This window comes from Canis aureus, chromosome 32, assembly GCF_053574225.1.
Source record: "Canis aureus isolate CA01 chromosome 32, VMU_Caureus_v.1.0, whole genome shotgun sequence".
NCBI classification, from domain to species: Eukaryota; Metazoa; Chordata; class Mammalia; order Carnivora; family Canidae; genus Canis; species Canis aureus.
This window is the reverse complement of record NC_135642.1, coordinates 31,762,336-31,768,335: the sequence shown is the minus strand read 5'-3', so window position 1 is coordinate 31,768,335 and position 6,000 is coordinate 31,762,336.

Sequence of the window (6,000 nt, the reverse complement as noted above, 5' to 3'; positions counted from 1 at the left end):
AGCACTGGGAGCCTTTCCCCTAAGATCAGGAACAAGACAGGGATGTCCACTCTCACCACTGCTATTCAACATAGTACTGGAAGTCCTAGCCTCAGCAATCAGACAACAAAAAGACATTAAAGGCATTCAAATTGGCAAAGAAGGGATCCCTGGGTGGCGCAGCGGTTTAGCGCCTGCCTTTGGCCCAGGGCGCGATCCTGGAGACCCGGGATCGAATCCCACGTCGGGCTCCCGGTGCATGGAGCCTGCTTCTCCCTCTGCCTGTGTGTCTCTGCCTCTCTCTCTCTCTCTCTCTCTCTCTGTGACTATCATAAATAAATAAAAATTAAAAAAAAACTTTATAAAAAAAATTGGCAAAGAAGAAGTCAAACTCTCCCTCTTCACCGATGACATGATACTCTACATAGAAAACCCAAAAGTCTCCACCCCAAGATTGGTAGAACTCATACAGCAATTCGGTAGCGTGGCAAGATACAAAATCAATGCCCAGAAATCAGTGGTATTTCTATACACTAACAATGAGACTGAAGAAAGAGAAATTAAGGAGTCAATCCCATTTACAATTGCACCCAAAAGCATAAGATACCTAGGAATAAACCTCACCAAAGAGGTAAAGGATCTATACCTTCAAAACTATAGAACACTTCTGAAAGAAATTGAGGAAGACACAAAGAGATAGAAAAATATTCCATGCTCATGGATTGGCAGAATTAATATTGTGAAACTGTCAATGTTACCCAGGACAATTTACACGTTTAATGCAATCCCTATCAAAATACCATGGACTTTCTTCAGAGACTTAGAACAAATTATTTTAAGATTTGTGTAGAATCAGAAAAGACCCCGGATAGCCAGGGGAATTTTAAAAAAGAAAACCATATTGGGGGCATCACAATGCCAGATTTCAGGTTGTACTACAAAGCTGTGGTCATCAAGACAGTGTGGTATTGGCACAAAAACAGACACATAGATCAATGGAACAGAATAGAGAACCCAGAAGTGGACCCTGAACTTTATGGTCAACTAATATTTGATAAAGGAGGAAAGACTATTCATTGGAAGAAAGACAGTCTCTTCAATAAATGGTGCTGGGAAAATTGGACATCCACATGCAGAAGATGAAACTAGACCAGTCTCTTGCACTATACACAAAGATAAACTCAAAATGGATGAAAGATCTAAATGTGAGACAAGATTCCATCAAAATCCTAGAGAAGAATACAGGCAACACCCTTTTTGAACTCAGCCACAGTAACTTCTTGCAAGATACATCCACGAAGGCAAAAGAAACAAAAGCAAAAATGAACTATTGGGACTTCACCAAGATAAGAAGCTTTTGCACAGCAAAGGATACAGTCAACAAAACTAAAAGACAACCTACAGGATGGGAGAAGATATTTGCAAATGACCTATCAGATAAAGGGCTAGTTTCCAAGATCTATAAAGAACTTCTTAAACTCAACACCAAAGAAACAATCCAATCATGAAATGGGCAAAAGATATGAACAGAAATCTCACAGAGGAAGACATAGACATGGCCAACATGCACATGAGAAAATGCTCTGCATCACTTGCCATCAGGGAAATACAAATCAAAACCACAAAGAGATACCACCTCATACCAGTGAGAATGGGGAAAATTAACAAGGCAGGAAACCACAAATGTTGGAGAGGATGCAGAGAAAAGGGAACCCTCTTACACTCTTGGTGGGAATGTGAACTGGTGCAGCCACTCTGGAAAACTGTGTGGAGGTTCCTCAAAGAGTTAAAAATAGACCTGCCCTACGACCCAGCAATTGCACTGTTGGGGATTTACCCAAAGATACAGATGCAATGAAACGCCGGGACACCTGCACCCCGATGTTTATAGCAGCAATGGCCACAATAGCCAAGCTGTGGAAGGAGCCTTGGTGTCCATCGAAAGATGAATGGATAAAGAAGATGTGGCTTATGTATACAATGGAATATTCCTCAGCCATTAGAAATGACAAATACCCACCATTTGCTTCAACGTGGATGGAACTGGAGGGTATTATGCTGAGTGAAGTAAGTCAGTCGGAGAAGGACAAACATTATATGTTCTCATTCATTTGGGGAATATAAATAATAGTGAAAGGGAATATAAGGGAAGGGAGAAGAAATGTGTGGGAAATATCAGAAAGGGAGACAGAACGTAAAGACTGCTAACTCTGGGAAACGAACTAGGGGTGGTAGAAGGGGAGGAGTGCAGGGGGTGGGAGTGAATGGGTGACGGGCACTGGGGGTTATTCTGTATGTTGGTAAATTGAACACCAATAAAAAATAAATAAAAAAATAAAACAGCAATGAAATAGATTTACAAAAGTGAAAAAAAAAAAGAAAAGGAAAGAAAAGAATAAGTTGATGGCAGGATGGAGGAATGACCCATTTTTCTGAAGGGCAATTTGGTAATACATATCCAAAGCCTTTGATCTAGTAGTTCCACCTCTAGGAATTTATCATAAGGTAATAACAAGGAGTAGATGCAAAGATCCATCAAAGAACGTTCACTGCAGCATTATTTATAATTGCAAAAAAACTGGACTCAGTCTCAATGTGCCACAATGAAGAATAAGTAGAACTATGATATATTTTACTAATTAATTTATTCAACACAAATTTATTGTTTTTTTTTAAAGATTTTATTTATTTATTCATGAGAGACACACACAGAGAGAGAGAGAGAGGCAGAGACACAGGCAGAGGGAGAAGCAGGCTCCATGCAGGGAGCCGAATGCGGGACTTGATCCTAGGACTCCAGGATCACACCTTGGGCCAAAGGCAGGCACTAAATCGCTGAACCACCCAGGGATCCCTCAACACAAATTTATTGAGTTCCTGCTGTGTGCCCTGCACAGTGCTAAAGGCTGGGGACATAAAGAGGATCAAAATAGGCAATATCTCATCCTGGAAAACAGTGAACCAATGGACCTGGTGCATTGAGAACCCTCATAATATGATGATTGCTAAAAAGTAGTATAATTACAAAATATAATATTTTATTTTTAGATTTATAATCATAGAAAGTCACTCAAAAAAATAGCAAAGGTGTTCCTATAAGTATAAAATGACAGATATGATTTTTATAAATAACTACTCTAGGCAGCACCCCGTCAACAGGGCACCAGTTGCACCCTGGGAGGCAATAATGATGCCCAGAGGCTGCCTACTTGGGCAGGTGAGAGCTGACTCCATCATCATTATAAACCAAGTAATCCTTGGACCACTGAGCTGGAAGCTGGGAGGTCTGAGTTCCACTAGGACATCATGAGGTCAAAGACAAGCTTCCATCTGTTCATGACTCCATTTCCCACCATAAAATGAAGGTGCTGGACTTGGGGCTCCCAAGCTGATTATAGGGTCCCCTGTGATTCCCTTCAGTCCTAAAACTTATTCCTTTTCTCATGCTTGTATCCCACAGACTGTCATTTTTCTATTTTTTGCCTGTGTTGTGACATGTTTGTGTTTTTTAACTCTCTGAATGACTGAATTGGGTCACTGCTCCACAAATCCAATTGTCAATGTGTCACCTGTGGAAATGACTGGAAATACTTGATTGCCCATGCTGAGAACAGTGAAGCTGTGCCATACCCATATGTCCTTGCGGTTTTCTTCTCCAAACTGCATGTGTTACTAATAACTAGTAAAGCTATTTCTGCCAATCACATGCAAAACAGGATTTTTGTAATTATATTCCACATCCTCTTCCTATTAAAGATGTTTACTTATAAAGTTAATTTTCTACTTAAAGTAGGTTTTAACATTTCTCCTTTTTTATTTTAGAACTAGCAAGTCAAATGCTATTTCAAAATAAAAGCTATTTCATTGAAATCTATGGAAACATTTATTAACTTCCCTTAAGGTAAACTTATTTTAAAACACCCTGATTGTCACTGTACAATGATTAGACTTTAAAAATCAAACATGGTTCCATTTTAGAAGATAGGCAGTACCTAGGAGTTGAGAACAATTGAAATATCTGCTGGAAATGTCTGATGGGCACTTGTCTGTGTGACATTTCACTGGCTTATTTGCTCTCCAACCCTTGCCTAGTATTTCTGACTTCTTGAACTTTCGTGGTTTTAACCAATACAATATTTGATTATAGCATTTTATGTATATTACCTCAATTTTTCTAAATGTGTAGTCTGCAGACCTTTCACAAGTAGAGACAGCTCACTATGCCTATTAAAACCACCTTCCTGGGGGTGCCTGGGTGGATCAGTTGGTTAAGCTTCCAATTCTTGATCTCAGCTCAGTTCTCAGCTCAGACCCAGTGTAGAACCTATTAAAAAAAAAAAAATCACAGATTCCTGGACTCAATCCTAGGCCTACTAAATCAGAATCTCTGGGGTTGAGGAACTATGGTCTGAATTGTACACAAGCCTCCCTGCCCCCTGCACCTGCCAAGTGATTCTTATGCGCACTAAAACTTGGAAATCCTTGAACTTTTTAATTTTATAATTAAAATTAGCTACACTCAAATATTTTATCTGCTCACTTGCAATCCCATTTTCCTTTTGTCCAATGTATCACAATTCCCAGGACTGGTCCTTGAAATAGTCTCCACAATTAACCTTTCCTCTTGGAAAATTGGCTATTAATTTCCTGAGTGTGTTTGTGTGTACGTCTAGTTTTATCCACAAAGATCCCATGACAGGATCTCATTTCTCACCACTGTTACTATTTGGAACATTTTTTTTTTAAGACACTAGGGTCCTTATGAAGACAAAGCTGATTTTATTTTATGGTGGGTTCTGGAATTAGAGTCTTTTTTTTTTTTTTTTTTTTTTTGAGCAAAAGAAAGAAAATGACTCTGCCCCTCATTCCCACTCAAGTACTTTTCCAGTGATACTTGAGTAGCTCTACATCCGGGTAAGGTGTGCCCCCCCTCAAAGAACATTAGCCTGCTTAGATCCTGCTCATGGAAAGTAGAAGAGAGCAAAGACTAAGCCCCTAAAATGAAAGAACAGATTTACACTCTTAAAAAGCTGATCAGTGACATAGAATGTACTGGTCTTGTCTTTCTCACGGCAACCTCCCATCTCCCTAACCTGAGAGCGTGTTCAGCCAGTAGAATCTAGTGGTTAATTTTCTGACAAAATCTATCATATTATTAGTCACATATTCAGATGACTTGTGGCTTAAAACAGTAAATATCTATTATCTCACAGTTTCTGTGGGTCGGGAATCCAGAGAAGCTTAGCTGGGTGGTCTGGCTCAGGGGCTTTCATGAGGTGGCAGTCAAGAGGTCTGCCAGAGCTGAGTCTTCTAAGGGCTTGATGCAGCTTCCAAAGGTGCTCCTTCATGTGCCTGACAGGTTAGTGCTGGTTGTTGGCAGGAAGCCTTAGTTCCTTGCCACGTGGACCTCTCCACAGGACTGCTTGAGTGTCCTCGCAATTTGGCAGCGGTCTTCCCCCAGAGCAAGCCATACAAGAGAGTAAGACAGAAGCCACAGTGCCTTTTAAGAACATTGCCTTCGAAGGCAGACCCCATCATTCTTGCAATTCCCTATTTAGCATGGGAAGGATATGAATGCCAGAAATCAAGGAATCAGAAGGGAAAGACTCCTTTGTTGTGTGGGGTTACTGTGGCAAGGTGGAAGAGCCATTCAGAGAGGGACCACAGGAGCATCAGAGACATGGAATGGCTTTGGGAGGTTTTCTCAGACCCTTACTTTCCATTTCTAGGTCTGAGATCATTTATGGTGATTTTTAAAACCTTTTACCAATGATCACACTAGAAAAATGATTGGGAATATTTTTTAAAAAAATGTTGGCCCTTGTGACAAGACTGATGGTGAAGGAGGAAAGTACAATTTTTGAATTCTCCAAAGAAACATGGATTACATATAAAAATACAATATGATATATCTGGGTTTGAATTAATAATCTAGGCTTGCCTAAATGTTTTGAGGTCCAAAGTGGACTGGTCATAAGACCATTTTTTCTGGTCTTTTTTTTTTTTTTTTTTTTTGAGACA